The sequence below is a fragment of the Hippoglossus stenolepis genome, chromosome 4 (assembly GCF_022539355.2).
Source record: "Hippoglossus stenolepis isolate QCI-W04-F060 chromosome 4, HSTE1.2, whole genome shotgun sequence".
Classification (NCBI taxonomy): Eukaryota; Metazoa; Chordata; class Actinopteri; order Pleuronectiformes; family Pleuronectidae; genus Hippoglossus; species Hippoglossus stenolepis.
This window is the reverse complement of record NC_061486.1, coordinates 1,485,050-1,502,191: the sequence shown is the minus strand read 5'-3', so window position 1 is coordinate 1,502,191 and position 17,142 is coordinate 1,485,050. Positions and strand designations below refer to the sequence as shown.

General features: G+C 46.2%; 1 protein-coding gene across 6 annotated transcripts in view; it reads left to right on the top strand.

Annotated features, from left to right (window-relative positions):
* The first annotated feature begins 1,020 nt into the window (after positions 1–1,020).
* The window catches only part of si:cabz01090165.1 (uncharacterized protein LOC100333421 homolog), a 219,053-nt gene continuing 202,931 nt past the window's right edge, over positions 1,021–17,142 (top strand). For 3 of the 6 annotated variants that reach the window (XM_047339678.1, XM_047339677.1, XM_047339676.1), the window contains exon 1: positions 1,021–1,986. The gene's annotated coding sequence lies outside the window, so the exon portion shown is untranslated. The remainder of the gene's footprint in view (positions 1,987–17,142) is intronic. The other 3 variants (XM_047339681.1, XM_047339680.1, XM_047339679.1) reach the window with 2 other exon arrangements.

Here is a 17,142-nt window from a genome sequence, read left to right as displayed (position 1 = left end):
TCAATCTTCATCGATGAGCCATGAATAAATCTACGTGTCTGAACATCGATTGGTTTGTCCGTCTGTCCATGAATGGAGACATGAAAGACAGCAAATGATTTCCATCAGGAATGGACAGATAGATGAACTGATAGATGGACAGATGGATGGACAGATAGAAGGACAGATAGATGAACTGATAGATGGACAGATGGATGGATGGAGAGATCTACAGAATACATGGATGGATAAATAGATCTATGGGTGGATCTATAGATCTATCCAACCCTAGATCCATCTATGGGTCTATCCATAGATCTATATATCTATAGATATATAGATATATAGATCTATAGATATATGAATGGATGATCTATAGATGTATAAATGGATGATCTATACGTATAGATGGATGATCTATAGATATATAGATGGATGATCTATAGATGTATGGATGGATGATCTATAGATGTATAGATGGATGATCTATAGATGTATAGATGGATGATCTATAGATATATAGATGGATGATCTATAGATGTATAGATGGATGATCTATAGATGGATGATCTATAGATATATAAATTGATGATCTATAGATCTATGATGTATAGATGTATGATCTATAGATGGATGATGTATAGATGTATAGATGGATGATGTATAGATGGATGATCTATAGATGGATGATGTATAGATGTATAGATCTATAGATGTATGATTTATAGATATATAAATTGATGATCTATAGAGGTATCCATCTCTAGTCAGTATGGGCGTGTCTTTTCGTGGGGTCCCTCTCTCGCGCGCCTCCAGTCGACCGGAAGCACGCGCAGGAATCTGCGGCTGAAATCCAAACTTTGACGGTGAAAATAAATCTCCCGGAGGCAGCGGGTCAGACCCGGGCAGCAGCGGAGGGATTACCCGGAGGAAGAGCGCGGTTCGACGGTTAATGTGACGAGTTGAGCCTCGGTGAGGATTAGTCGCCACCGGTGGGCTGCTTTCTCCCCCCCCCCCCTTGGAAAGAGGGGACTCTCGGTGTGTCCGCACCTCCAGGAGCCGGTGTTCAAACCTCGAGCAGCCGGTGTTCAAACCTCCAGGAGCCGGTGTTCAAACCTCCAGGAGCCGGTGAACAAACCTCGAGCAGCCGGTGTTCAAACCTCCAGGAGCCCGGAGCTCCACCGACATGTTCCGGTGTTTGACGGCAGTGAAGTGCAGATGTTCGCGGAGCTGCTCGGTGGATTATCGGTGATTTGCACTTGACACCGCCCGGACCTGCTCGACCCACACCGGGGTTTCCTGCTCGGTCGTCGGGGCGGAGAGGAGCGGGGAGCAGGCAGCCTCCTCCCGCAGCCGGACGCGTGGAACCACCGCGAATGAAACAGTTGCGTTGGTGAGAAAGGCCCCGGCACCTGGAGGATCACTGAAGAGGGGATTTACACGCAGGGACACGCTCCGTGCTCGTGGGTGTAGTTTCTCACAGTGGAACCGGAGCCGTGCGCGGATCCTACCGGGACTTGAGAGGAACCTACCCGGAATCCGAGCTGTCCCCCCCCGGCCCCTGTCCTCTCTGGATGTCTCTCAGCCGGTCCCTCTGCGCGTGTGGCTCCAGGTGTTTGTGCGTCGCAGCCACTTTGAGAATCGGAGTAAGATCCACTGCGCTTTGGGAGTTTTCCTCCATCCACCCCCCCCCTGCTTCTCCCCGCTTCCTGCGGCTCAGACCACCTGGATCCCCCGGCTTTCTCCCCCGGTGGAGCGCACTGCTGCTCCGGTAAATCGGTGTCTAACCGGTCCCTCGCGCACGCACCCACCCCCGGAAAACTCCCCTCTCTCCGCGCGAGGAGGAGAGCAGGAGTTGGGACGAGCTGCGGAGCCCGATCGCCTCCTTTTTGTATTTTCTCTTTTTGTGATTTAACTCATCTGTGAGTGGACGGAGCCGGAGGAAGGAGGGGTCGTGGACCGGAGGACCGGAGACCGGAGGACCGGAGGACCGGGAGATGGATGAAGGTAGGCTGCTGTTACTCAGGGTGTGTGAGATGGCGGAGGATCCGTGTTTCCTCCCCGAGCTGCAGGGAGGAGGACACGACCAACAATAGTTTATATGTTAGTGTCCGAGAAATGAATCATCTGTAATCTGATTAACCTCAGAGTGTGTGTGTGTGTGTGTGCGTGTGCACGTGTGTGCGTGTCACTCTTTATTGAGATTCTCCAAAATGCGCAGTTGACGGTGTTTTCTCTTCTGCAGCTCACATGCATGTGCCTGTATAGGAATGTGTGCGGCGTGTGTGCGTGCCTCTAGTGTGTGTGTGTGTGTGTGCACGTTGGGCTTCTGCGCGCGTGCACAGATGTACGGTTGCATCCGTTCGCGCGCGCCCGTGCGTGTGTGTGTGCATGAGGGCGCAGTAACGGAGCCTTTTTTTTTTTGGGAGAGTGGGGACTCTCTCCCCCCCTCTCTCTCTCTCTCTCTCTCTCTCTCTCCCTCTCTCTCTCTCTCTCTCTCTCTCTTTCCTTCTCTCTCTCTCTCTCTCTCTCTCTGTCTCTCTCTCTCTCTCTCTCTCTCTCTCTCTCTCTCTCTCTGTGCCCCCCCCTCCGTGAAGCTGCCTCCTCACGCCTCTCCAGTTGACTGGCGTTACAGCCACATCTATTATGCAGGAGGTTTGGAGATGAGAACACAAGAGGTGGGAGGAGGAGAATGGGGACTCGGGATCACAGTGGAAGGAGAAGGGTGAGGTGAGGAAAAAGATGGTTGGGAGTGGAGGGGAGGATGAGGGACAGAAGGGTGGGAGGAGAGGAGGAGGAGGAGGAGGGCGAAGAGGCGAGCGAAGGGCCGGGGAGCACTAAACAAGGGATACAGGAAAAGACAAGGGCAGAGGAGTTGAGAGTGTAATGCAAGTGAGGATAATGGGGAGGGGGAGTGAGGAGGGATGGGATGGGAGGAGGAGGAGGAGGTAAGGAGAGTGGGGGGGGGCTTTCTGTGCAGTAGATGGTTCATACCAACTAATGGGTTTCATCATTTTTATCTACAGTCCTGCTCTGTTATCATCAAATTGCAATCACAATGTATTCAAACAGCCCAGATTCACAAATCACAATCCGTCTCACCTGGTTTAACACGGTGAGACGTCCTCTGGTCTCAGGGAGAAAAACAAAGATCCCTCAGAGACAAGTGAGGATCCCTCCACGTCCACACAATAACCCTACAGACTTCCACGAAGACAGAGATGCACCAAGGTTTAAAGTTCTGAGGGAGCAGCAGTTGTAAAGATGGAGGTGTGGCCTGTAGTGCTATATGTGAGTAGGCATGTTGTGTGTATTAGCAATCTAGTTGTGTATTAATCCTCGATGCAGGATTCACGATGTGGCCTCAGCTGTGATCCTGGTTCTGCATCAACTAAGCATGAGGACTCTGGAGAAGAAGTCAAGTCAGTAACGTGTGTTGATGAGACATTAATGTGGTGAAGAGGAAACAGAAGCTCCAGGTGTCGTGTGTGTCCCCCGACAGTCTAGACCTGCAGCAGCAGAACTAAGACCTGGTCCCAGACAGACCTGAACCAGCTTTATCAGAAAGGAAGGTTTTTAATTTGCCTCCAGAAGTGAAAGCTGGAGATGATTCCACAGGAGAGAAGCTTGATATCTGAAAGCTCTGGCTCCTTCTCTATTGTTGGAGGCTCTAGGGATGAGAAGTCCGCCTGAGTTTGGGAGCCCAGTGTTCTGCGGTGATATGGTTCTATGATCTCTCTAAGGTCATATTATTTAGGGCTTTGTAGGTGAGGAGGTAGTTGAACATTGTATTGGTCTTCAGACTCTGAGCTTCAGATACACACGAAGCCAAACTAAATGATCATTATATTTATTATTGCTGCAGAGTGACTTCCTTTGGCCTTTGATTCAAAGACATCAGCAGATTCTGTGTGTTCCAGCAGCTCCGGCTTGTTGTGTGGTCGTCAGATAGAGATCAGCTGATCTTTGTCCTGATGAACGATGGAATGTCCTCCCATGAGTTTGCGTTTGACTCAATCCGAGCACAACATTCACCTGTAAACCTGTAAACAACATTCATCCAGTTGTTTCCGTCAGATCATCAATAAACGCCGGTGTCCCGGTGCTATCGGCAGCCATACGTCCCCGAGCCACAACACAAGCAGCATGTCTGACAGATGAGCTGCTCGCCCTGGGTCCTGAGCTGCTTCTTTCTGTCTGCACACTTTCCTCCTTCCATCATTTTGATAGAGTTGGACTTCTCTTACATCAGTTGTGGCTCCAGAACGCTCCTGTCTTCTATCTGTTTTATTTAACCAGCTGCAGCCTGGTCCTTCTACTTCCTGTTATGAAGGCTGCTCTTGATCACCAACAAGGATCCACCGCATCCTGAAGAGATTTCTCGTTGTGCAGCCGAGTCATTGTTTTCTCTTCATGTTCATGTGTAATCTCTGGGCATCGTGGTGAAGTTCTCTAACTAACATTAAGAAAACACACAGTTGCTTAAGGAGTAAAAAGATGAGATAGTTCTTTATTAGTGAAACACACAGGTAGTAAAGAAGTTAAACAAATACAATGTAAGTAAGAGTATTGCAGATATGGAAATGAAATTGCACAGATAGAAAATTATCATTACAACATTCCAGTTATTTTCCAACCCCTACAATTTGTGCCCCCTGCTCTTTCTATAGTGATGTAAACCCTCTCAGTTTAAAGCTGACACTTCCTTGTTGTAAACTTTATTTTCATTTCAGATTTATTGTCCTGAAGCACAGAGACTGAAGAACGATAAATTGTGTAGCTGTCCAAACACTGTATCTATCGCTCTGCACTGTATATCAGCCTCTCTCTCCGTGAATACACCTCCAGACCAATGGGGAAATGCTCTCAGACTTTTAATCTTACTGTGAGCGTTAGATACATTCATCAGAATTATTCAGCATGTTGTGAGACATTATTCATTAGGTGGTTCATTCTGTTTACAGAGACACAGTTGAGGACGGATGTAGTTTGGTAACAGAATCCTATTAGAAACCAGGGACTGTTTAGGAAACTGTGACAACACCAGACTGAGAGAGAGAGCCTCTGTTCCAAAGACAGTCATGACAGACCTGTCCTAGAATATCTCCACAGAGATCCGAACAAGCTGCTTGTTCTTTACGGATTTCAACTGGGATTCGTGGCCCTGAAGAGCCCTGAGGCTTTCTGAGTCTCAGGCAGAACGTAAAAGAGACTCGGCACTGAGGGCTGGTTCGGTCTCAGTACAGTTGATACAGTTGATGTTCAGAATCAGAAGTATTTATTTATTTATTTATATGTTTTAGAAATATTCAGAACTCCGGCACGGCCATAACACCCAGTGAGCCATGCAAAGGTTTCAGGACCACGGAGAGCTACATCAGGGGTCAGCACCACGGACAGCTTCCACGTAGTTCAACACAGCTGTAGTTTGTGGATTTAAACGTGGTCAGGACTTAATGAGCGTTTCCTCCTCAGGACCAGTGAGACAGAGACTGGCCTCAGTGGTGAGGTTCAACTGGTGTGCATAGAGCTGGTAGAAGACACTGAGCCACTGGGATCTCTGGCTGTTCAGCATGTTCAGCGTCGACATCATTGATCGTGCAAACCTTAGATTGTGTATAAAGATGCATTCGGAGTCAGCGTCTGCACAGTTGTGATCATGGAGTGCGGACGCAGTCTCGAGGTCCAGCTGATACTCATCCTGGACCAATGAGGAGTCCGTCTCAACTGTCAATCAGGACCTTTCAGCCCCCATCAAACTACTAATTCAAACCGTAGCTTGCGAACACGACAGAATCCATATTTGGATAAAGACAGAGCCGTGTGGTTGTAGAGGTGACACCCATCGTGACCCCCACCTGTATTAAGACTGCACCGAGTCCCATATAACAGGGTGGCGCTCGATGATCAGTGCATCAAACATAACTGCAGCTGTATACTCACACATCTTGTTTCTCCACAAGCTCCATGATCTAAATCCTGAAGCTTCTGGTTAAAGATTCCAGTCGTGTAGGATTTCTGGGGCTTCCCTGTTTAATTTAGACCTTGAGAGCCGAACAGACCTCGTATACAGTAGCACTGGCAGCTACACTGTCTTGTAATTCAACTGGCACTTTGGCCTCCATCCAGCGTGTCTATGATTAGACCTCTCTGTTCTTAAACCTGCTTGGCAGCGAAGAAACAAAACTGGCTGATGCCCTTTTAATTTCGTTTTTTTTGAGCTGTGCTCTGTCAAAAAACAATATTTCCCTGCCCTTTCGAATTAGTTTGTGTTCTGATCTTTGCAGCAATGTTTCATTTCCTTTCCTAACAGCTTCAGATGTAATTCGGCTTGTTAGTTTTTTGCAGAGTAACCTTTCGAGTTACTTCCAGAAGCAGTGCTTGTTATCCATTAAGGGTTGTTCTGTAACACCAGTGACAGATAAGCAGGTAAGAGGCCGTCACAAATATCCAGATCATAATGTGTAATTTACATCCCAGCGGAAACTCTGCATCCCGTCTGGTTAAACAATTAATCTGTGGCTTAATCTCTCAGCCTAGAGCTATACCCCCAATCCCTCCATCTATTCACCCATCTGTTTCTTCATCCATCTGTCCGTCCTGCCCCCCCCCCTGCCTGCTTTCACTTGGTGCTTTTCTTTCTTTTGGGATATTCCTTGGTTGGTTTGGGTGTATTGCGGTTTCACTGCAGGTGTATTGTTTATTATCGAGGAGATACTGCACACTAATATGTTTTTTGAAGCTGTAAACTAAATTATATGATTTTATCTGGTTTTAAAATCATATTTATTCCCGCTCTGTGTTCTCAAAGCATCTTTTGAATTTCCAGAGAGGAGCAGTTCAGCCGAAGTTACATTTAAAGACGGTACATTTAAATAAAACATGAGCTCGACGACCTGCTTCTCATCATCTGATTTCATTTACTCTCCGCTCTCACTTCTCGGATGTGGAGATGACACATGAGGTGTTTTCTTTTTTAATTCACTTCAGGACATATGAACCTTTTTAAATTGCTGTAATGTAGAGAAATTCCTCCTGAAAGCAAAGACAACTTTATGAATATTTATCTCAATTTACTCTAATTTCCCAACAGCTCTGTGGAACATAAAGATGTGTAGCCCGGTATTTAAATGTTCTGTCGTGTTCTATTATTCTAAAGCTGGATTTGAGTTTTGATTCCTCATCTCATCTCATTAGCTGCTGTTACTTTGTCTGTTTTAAAGACTCGCACATAAAAGCCACTGATGATGTGATATTTCCTCACCTCTCCTCCTCCTCAGTTTATTTCTGTTCATTCTTTTTGTTGTGATGAAGCTTTTTCTAAATACATCAGCAAAGTGTGACCCACATTTCTGCCCAAATAAGGAATAGCACTTCCTTTGCTTTGTCAGACTAATGTGGAAACTAGCAGTGGTGTTGAATCTCAAACTGTGGCCAAACCCCCGACGCTGGCAGGAGTTTGGATTCTTTATTCGTTGAGCTGGTCGAACACCACGTTTGCAGTGAATTAAAAGTCACATGCACCGACAAGCCGAGCAGTTTAGTGTTTGATGCTGATGTGTGTGTTTGTTGTCGCACGGACACTCGACTCAGCAGCTGGTGTTTAGCAGATATACAGTTTTAACAATGAGTCAGTAACACAACATAATTAGTCGTGTGTGTGTTTTTTGCTGACGTCATTGCTGGAGACTTGATAATGGAAAACACCGGCAGTTTGAGCAGCATGAAAGATGCTTGTACTGTATTTCCAGAGGAGAGCCAATGGGAATCCTTAACATTATAAATATAAATATTTGACAGACGGTGTAAAGCAAACCAAACCCAACACGATCACAGAGCTTCTCCCTGAACTTCAGCAACGCTTCAGTGAATGTCACAGTTTTACAAATCAATGTGTCTCGTCTCCTCCACTGTGCGGCAGCGACCGTCTCTGTGTGAGACGACGAATCAGATTCCCGCTCAGGGAAGTGAAGATTCACTCAGGATTGGACTAATAGAATTTAAAAGCTCAGAAAAATAGGTGCAACTATGGGTGTGTTTCCTCTTCTGCCTCTGGAGCGAGTCTTCACGTGTGATGTGACAGTGAGGAGATTAATGAGAAAAGGCTAAAATGTGTCAGGTTGAAATTGAATATGAGCCAACGTCGGGCAGCCCTGAGAACCAGGAGCGTGAGGACACAACTCCAGTGTAAATTCGATATGGATGTCAGCCTGATAATCTCAGCAGGATAGTGATCTAATGCTCATCACATCCAGCTCTGTCTCTCTGTTTCTGTAGCTCTGTCGATCAGCCTCTCTCCCTCCATCCCTCTTTTATTTATCTCCCTTATCTTTTCTGCCCTTCTTTTATTCCTCTGCCCATCTCCCCTATCGCTCTCTTTTCCTTTGTCAAGTTGAAGGTCACACCTGACGGCTCGCTGATGGATGGTGTGGTATGATTTAGGAGAACAAAACACAACAACTGTGCGTGTTATGTAGGGGAAAATGGTCAGGGCGACAAATCCTATTAAAAACAGTAAGAAACAGTCAGATCGTGTTCCCATGTTACGAACCAGAGTGAATGAATAAGAAAACGTGCTCAGAATTGACAGTGGAATCATTTCTCTGCAAACGGCGTCAGTAGCGACAACAGACTCGTTTCAAACCAGTGTCTGTGATCGTGGCCTGACAGCGTGCGTTTCATTTAGCTCCTGATGCAGCTCAGTCTGTCATGTGGTGTTCAGGCTTTGCTGCTGCTGGCCTGAATCATGTGGAGCCTCCCAAAGGCCAAAGTGTGTGTGTGTCTGTGTGTGTGTGTGTGTGTGTGTGTGTGTGTGTGTGTGTGTGTGTGTGTCTGTGTGTGTGTCTGTGTGTGTGTGTGTGTGTGTCAGTCCCCTTCGAGATTAAAAGACTTGGGATTTTACAGGCAGATCTACGAGAGGGCTGCAGAGCTCTCTCTCTCTCTCTCTCTCTCTCTCTCTCTCTCTCTCTCTCTCTCTCTCTCTCTCTCTCTCTCTCCCTGTCTCTCTCTCTCTCTCTCTCTCTCTCCCTCTCTCTCTCCCTCTCTCTCCCTCCCTCTCTCTCTCTCTCTCTCTCTCTGTCTCTCTCTCTCTCTCTCTCTCTCCCTCTCCCTCTCCCTCTCTCTCTCTCTCTCCCTCTCTCTCCCTCTCTCCCTCTCACCCTCTCACAGTGAAATGGAGGGACACTCTACGGAGGATTCACCTCATAGCAACCTCCATCTGCTTCTCTCTCTCTCTCCCACACACACTGTGGACGTCTATCTTCGTGAGGACATAGATTTTTTTTTTTAAATACAGACCTAACAACTTGCCGCTCTGTTTTCTTTTGTACGTTTGTAAATGTGAAGTATTGTTTAGAAGATGCTTGGGAAACAGTTTGACAGATTGATGGTGGAAGTTATGGTTAAATTTTATTGGTAATTCAGGCAAAGGATTCCTTGATATATCAGAAAATATCTAATCTAAAGCTTAATCCATGAAAGAATAATCGTATGTCTGCAGCTCTTATGTTCCTCGAGAATTATCTATAGCGCTTATCCTCCGGGGGTGCAGCCAAACCAGCTGAGAGGAGGGGTTCAGGCCGGACAGGTCACCAGGATTAACCCTTTATTTATATATATATATATATACACACTCATGCAAATACTCTTGATGTCACTTTAAACAATATGTTGCATAATAATGTTCAGAGGCCAAACTCTTTGTCAGAGATTTCAAATGGATTTGGATTTAATAAGCAGGTTTGGTTCTTCATCTTCCTTCTCTTCTCCTTCTCATGTTCCTCTCCTCTTCCTGTTCCTCTCCTCTTCCTGTTTCTCTCCTCTCCTCTTCCTGTCCTCCACCTCTCCTCTTCCTGTTTCTCTCCTCTCCTCTCCTCTCCTCTTCCTGTCCTCCTCCTCTCCTCCTCTCTCTCTCCTCCTCTCTCCTGTTCCTCTCCTCTTCCTGTTCCTCTCCTCTTCCTGTTCTCTCCTCTTCCTGTCCTCCTCCTCTCCTCTCCTCTCCTCTTCCTGTCCTCCTCCTCTCTTCTTCCTGTTCCTCTCCTCTCCTCTCCTCTCCTCTCCTCTCCTCTCCTTCCTCTCCTCCTCCTCTCCTCTTCCTGTCTCTCCTCTCCTCTTCCTGTCCTCTTCCTCTCCTCCTCCTCTCCTCTTCCTGTTCCTCTCCTCTCCTCTCCTCCCCTCTCCTCTCCTCTCCTCTTCCTGTTTCTCTCCTCTCCTCTTCCTGTTTCCTCTCCTCTCTCTCCTCTCCTCTTCCTGTTTCTCTCCCTCTCTCCTCTCCTCTCCTCCTCTCCTCTTCCTGTTTCTCTCCTCTCCTCTCCTCTCCTCTCCTCTTCCTGTCCTCCTCCTCTCCAGCAGGTGTTAAATAACAGGGCTGATAGGAACCTATAAATTCCCTCAGACATCTCCCTCTCTGTTTCTGTCTGTCTTCTTCTCTTTGTCTCTGTCATGCTCCCAAACACTCCTTTCTCTCCTCATTCTCCTCACGTCCTCCTACATCCTCTCCTCCCCTTGAATCTCTTTATCTCTCCCCCCCCCGCTCATCCCTCTCTCCTCAGCCTCAGTGTAAACACAGCCTGTGATTCAGCTCTGCTGCGGTTCGGGCCTCCCGCTGAGACAGAAAATGGGAGCTCCGCTGTAGCACCAGAGACACACAACTTGCCGGGGTTACCACCGAGTCGAGGATGGAGGGATAACAAAGGAAGAGGGAGGGATGGAGAGAAGGGCAGAATTAAAGACAGAAGGGGAGAGAGAGAGAGAGAGAGAGAGAGAGTGGTGAAAGACAGAGAGAGGATAGATGGCAGCCAATTATGTGGCTCAGCTTAGTGTGAACAGTGGGACAGGGTGCTGTCAGCAGCAAGATAAAAATAGCACTATATCTGTGGAGATGTGTGTTTGTGTGTATTTCCAGTATTGTTTTTGTGTGTCTGTATTTGTGTGCTTCACACGGTCATCTGAATGTGTGTGCGACACTTTTTATCTCCTGTGTTTGTATTTCTTGCTGTCAATTAATTTTGCACCAAGTTTGTGGGTATAATCAGTGTGCGTGTGTGTGTGTGTGTGCATGTGTGTGTGCGTGTGTACAGAGCGAAGGACTGGTGCCGAGTAAACGTCATTGTTTAATTGACTGAGTTTTCACTCAGTCTACAGGAACAGATCATGGTACACACACACACACACACACACACACACACACACACACACACACACACACACACACACACACACACACACACACACACACACACACACACACACACACACCCTACGAGCTGCATGTCATGTTTGATGCACTGAGTTTCATGGGTGAGTGTCTCCATGTAAGGCCGGGTCATTAAATGGTAACGGTGAGACGAGAGCTAATCTGTCACACACTGACAGCGCTGATGGATGGACAGAGGAGGAGGAGGAGAGGAGGAGAGAGGAGGAAAAGGAGGAGAGATTGGGGGGGTGGAGGCTGAGAAACGAGACGGAAGACAGGTGAGGAAAGGCAAAGTGAGAGGGAGGAGGTGGAAATGAAAGAGAGAGGGATGTGGGAGACTAAAAGAAAAGGGAGAGAAATAAACCTCAGATAAATATGTTTTGCAGAAGAGGCTTAAAAGATATTTACATTCTGTTCAAACCTCTTTCCCGTGAATCTGCAGATCAACATCTTTACCTGTCGTTAGCTCAGAGAACGCTGTGCACACTGCACTGTGTGTGTGCGCACGTGCACTCTCACCTCAAAATGCTGATGTGTTTATATGTAAATTCTGATGTGTACATAAGCAGCGTTTGAACCTGGATTGAAAAGACGAGGCTGGGAAATGTTGTGCTTCCATTTATTCGGCGCAGACTTGCACCAGAGGATTTGCAATATTCATATAGGGGGCGCTCACGAGTTGGTCCAGAATGAACGTGAGCCAACAAACATTTGGTAGGAAACGAAATGACAGTTTCAGTTTTAGCTCAGTATTCTTCTCCTCAGAGGTTGGAGGCCATTTCCTCCAGGACGCGTCTCTTTACTCTTTGCTCTGATGGAAGCTCATTTAACCAGTGTGGCGTCCTGATGGCAGATGGTATTGTTGACTTCGCTCCCTGGTGACTGACATAACCGTCCACATTATTCACAGGGACGTTGATCTGTGTCAGGGAACTTGATCACGCTCAACTTACTTTGCTCCTGAACATTTGTGACGTGAGTTAAGTCCACGAATGATCATATTCATTATTAAATCTATTTCATTTTCCATCGAGTGGTTTGTTCATTATTTGAAGATATTTAATTCTTATTTTCTTCTCATTATCAGCTTCTGTTTTTGGTGATGTTTTTTTAAATTATTTTATCAGTATTTTAATCTTTAACATTTCCAAAGACAATTTAAATAGATCAAACAAATTCAGACATTCAAACAGTTTAAAGCCTGAATCTGAATTCATGATTTAACCTGAGAAAGACAGTGAAGTGAGTATTTTTGTTTTATTAACGTCATAACCTGATAAATTTCTCAAAGAAACCCGAGACAAACGTTGAATTATCTCCTCTTATGTCACCGACGCGTTGACATGAAGGTTGTTTCACGGTGTTTTCTTATTCCTTGAAAAGCCGACATTTGGCGACATTGGACCGTGATGAATATTTATTGTACAGGAGAAATTGAAGCCTTTGTTCTGTGTGCTGCAGCTCGGTCGGCAGCTGATTACACCACCACTCCATTCCCCCCCGGGGGCCGTCGTAAAATGTCTGCACTCAAGGAACTGCAAGGTGTTCCAGATGAAAGCGTCCATTAAACGCTATATGAATACCCTCCTATATTATGTGTCATTACGCTGTTTCAAAGGAGAGGGTCTGAAGTATTTAACCGGTCTTTTAGGCTTATTCAGTCACACACAGTTGACCAAATGACACATCTCGCGGCAGCTGTAACGGCAGCTGAAAGGTGAATGTCCACATCTCTCTCTGCCGTGGCAGCGGAATGAAAAGCTGTGTTTGCACGACACTGTGTGTGAACGTCCCCGCTGAGGACCAGGAAGAGGAGTTTAATGGCACTCGTCATGAGGCCGTCTTTAATCATTCAGGATTCACCTTCACGTGCACATTCCGGAATATTTTACAATCCACTTTCGTAGTTTAACTCGTCTGTCAGAAAGCCTGTGTGTGTCTGTGTGTGTGTTTAAATGCACGCTTTACTTGACACAGAACTGAATTGTGTCGGCAGCGCTCAGTCACGCCATGCGTCCCCAGCTAAGTGGCCTCCTGATGATCAGACCTCTGTATTCAGTAAAAAATAACATATCTGTTATGCACACATTCATTTACATTTGAACCCGTAGGAGCTGAAGTACGTTAACTGATACGAGACTTTCCTCCACCTTACACTCACCAGGCTCGTTCACCAGCTGCTCATTGTGTGGAAGCCACATGCTGGAAGTTCTATTTAATCTTATTCTATTTTTAAAATGGGATATTTTGGTTTCAGAGCAGTAACTGTAATGTTCACAACAACAAAGTCAAACCTGAGATGTCAGTAAAGTCCAGATATTTGAGTGAAGTTTAATGAATCAGTCCGTCCTCTCGACAGCTTCTCCACAACAATCCACCATTTCAAGTTTCAATCAACACTAAGCAGCTTTTTGACCTTTTAACAGCAGCTTGATGAAAGTGAGTCTGATGTGAGTGTGAACATGAGAAAGCAGGAAACTGTTAAAACATGAAGGATTCTGAACAGAGTTTGGTGGATTTGTTGCAGCAGCAGCTCTTCTGGTTCAGGAAGCAGAGGATCATGGGTAATAACCAGCGTTCAGTTCAGTCACTATTAGATGAAATATGTAGATAAAGTCGTGGACTGGATCTCGGGGAGTCGTTGGTTTCTTGGCTTCCAGCTGAAGGTTATGCAAAGTGCTGCTGCAGCTCAGTCTCTCATGCTCCTTCACAGTGTTTCTCACATTTCTAAAGTAATCGTCTTCTTTTGTTTACATGAGTTCAGTTCAGTTCTTGACCTTCGACCTGCTCTTGGAAACAGAAGGAACGAAATCCTCATCCCTTGTATCGATGTGCGTTTGTTCATTATCCTCTCAACACAAGCTTTTGTGCGAGCGAGCTGTTTCCACCCCGTCCATTAGAAACGAGAGCTGTGGATTACAGAAGCAGAATATTGATCGTGGATTTGCGTTCTGCCTCAGCTCCTCCTCTGTCTTTCCACCAAACCTCACACAGATTCTCCGCGATGGTTGGAAGGATTTAGGCAAACGCCAAAAGAAGTTTGGCCCAAAAAGGACAATGCAGCTTCAGTGGCTTTATTTCCCATCAGTTTCCTTCAGGGACAAAATGCACCTCATGTTCTCAAAGTGGAAGTGTTTCTGTGGATGCGTATAACTCACATCATTTACAGCTGTTCCTTAACCAATCCAACGGCCTCTTTTCTCTGATATAATTACTCACTCTTCCCTCAGGGATCAATAAATGAGGTTTGTTTTCATAAAATCTTAATTCGATGTCTTTGTAAATAAAATGGTTGGTTTCCTGCCAAAGTGTCTGTCAGAACAAGATGATCAACCACCCACAAAATGCTCCTGCAGGTAATTTCCCACATTACGACACCGGCGAACAGCAAACAGCTTTCAGATAAGTATTTATTGGTGTTTCTGCTTCATCTGAGACTCGACAGACTGAAGAGGATGATTATGATCAAACTGTCTGATCCAGACTTCAGAGGTAAAGTGGGACAGTACGTTTTAAAATGTCATTTTTCAAGATAAGAAAATCCTTTATTGGTCCCTTATTACTTTGGAAATCTGCCGTGTTACAGCAGCAGACTGGTGAACATAGAAGATAAAGCAAAGTTAAACCTGAACATCAATCATCCATTTAAAAGCTCAGGAGGAGGAGAGCTCACCTCGTTATTATCAACTCACTCTTTCACAATGTTCTTCATTATTTTAACATTAAGCTCATTTTACCTCGATCAGATCACATGACCTCATTGCTGTCAATAATACTGTTTTATCGTGCATCACAAAAATCTATTAGTCTGAAAAAAGGTGTCAATTATTCAGTAAATCAATATAATTTGATAATTGAGTATTTGTCGTTTATTTCATCTCTTCTATACAGTTGTGATTTGAAGGTTTTTGAGGTTTGGGACAGTTTTAGAAGAAAAAACAAGACTCAAATCTCTTGAATATGAAAAATAATTTTAAACAAGCGTATGTGCTTCAAAACCAACTTCACATTCTCAGCTGCTGTTACTTCAGAAGTGGCCGCAGCTCAAACATGAGACATTTCCATCAATATCATCATCGTCAGCACAGTGAAGCCGATGCCTTTGGTTCCAAATCAGCGTGACGTGAACTTGATGTGATGTCTAACAGGCAGAGAACATGGTGAACAAGAGATTCTACATTTGATCGTTTAGTGTCTGTAAACGTCCGTTGTTTCCATCATTCACTTTAACACAAGAGAAAGTGGTTTGTACTCGGACCTCATCCTGACTTACAGAAAGCATTCGACTGACGCGTTCACACTTTGCTGAACGTGTCAAATAAAAGCCCTCGACTGCCCCTGCAGTGTTTGGGGGGGAAAATAGCTTCAGACAAAAAAAACACTAAAACTCTGCAAAATGACTGTGATGTAAAATAAATAAATATAAAAGTCTTTTTTCAGTGCAGGGGACAATTAAAATGGACATTCTGGTGCATTCTCTTCAGCTTTAAGCTCTGAAATTGGGTTAAAGTGGGGATTAGTGTAACGGCACAGCAGAGCGCTGGGTCCAACTGCACGTGTTCCCCTGCGCCGGGCCTCGGAGAGACGTTCCTCCGGACCGGGTTTCTGACTTGTTGCACCTGCTCAGGGCGACACGCGCCAGCTGTGTCACATTGCACCGGATTACTTGACGGAATAATCTGCAGAGATTCCGGGAGCTTCAGAAAAACAGAGAACTCTCAGCACAGCTTCTGTTTGGGGCGTCGGCCTGCAGCTCAAATCTCATCGGCCAGAACAGTTTGGACCACGATGCTGTTTCGTCCACATCAGAGCACAGAAAGAGATCATTGACAACCCCTCAGAGTCGGTGTTTAAACCTGAGTACTGTGTTTGATGACCTGAATTGAAGAGTCTGAGTCACTGTGAGCGCTGACGCCGCGGCCCACCGGATTCAGACCCACGGGTTAGACGGTGCACATCCCAGTGAGCCGGCAGGACGCCTCCGTTATATTTAAAGTAAGACTGAACAACCAGCAGCTAATCCTCCAGTATCCGGCTCGGTCCAGCCGGTTGTCCCCGAACGGCCCCGGGAGCAAGGAGGTTAACGAGGGTCGGGGGTCACTGGGCCGGGCCAGACCAAACCAGACCAATTGCCTTTCCAGCTTAGTTTCTGATCCAACTCTAATGACTCACTGGCTTGTTTATCCCTGCGTCCTGTCCTCAATTCCTTCTCTCATCCTCTATTCCTTTATTCGTCCTCCCATACTTCTCTACTTCTTCCCTCTTCTCATTCTTCCTTCTCTTCCTTTCGATTTTATATCTTCAGCCAATCTCCTCTTCTACTGGAGAGGTTTTAAAGAAGGAACTCTCGATTTATCCCTTTTGCTTGATCCGTCCCTTTATCTCTCCTCTTCCTCGAGACCCCCTTATATCCTCTCCAGATTATCCTCTTCCCTTCATCTCTTTCCCTGTCCCCTCTTCATGTTGTCCTCCACCTCTGCCTCACCACCTCCGTCTCTGCCACCGCCACCCCCGGCCTTCTAACCTTCCTCCATCCATCTGTCAGTCCTTCACCTGCGTCCCTCCGTGCATTTGACTTTTCGCCTCTTCCTCCTTCTCCCCGGCTCTCCTCCACCTCTTCACTCATTGGTCCCGGACGTCATTCCTCCCTCTATCCTTCACGCTCCCCTGCGGTGTCCTCCGCCTCACTCTTACCCCTTTACCCTCTCCTCCCCTCTCCTCCTCCTCCTTGTCTCGCCCTGACCCCCCCCCCTCACCTCCTCCTGGCCCCATATCTCCTCATCTAGCCGTCTCCTCCCACTCTTCACCTGACCTCTCTCCGGTGCCTGTCATAAGTATCATTGCTGTGCCGTCCTCCTCTCATCGCTGCCTCACTGCCATCATGATTGCCATTATAGGAGAGGTTAAAGATCCCATCATTGCTTTAGATGTCATCAGCTGACACACACACACAGACACACACAGATACA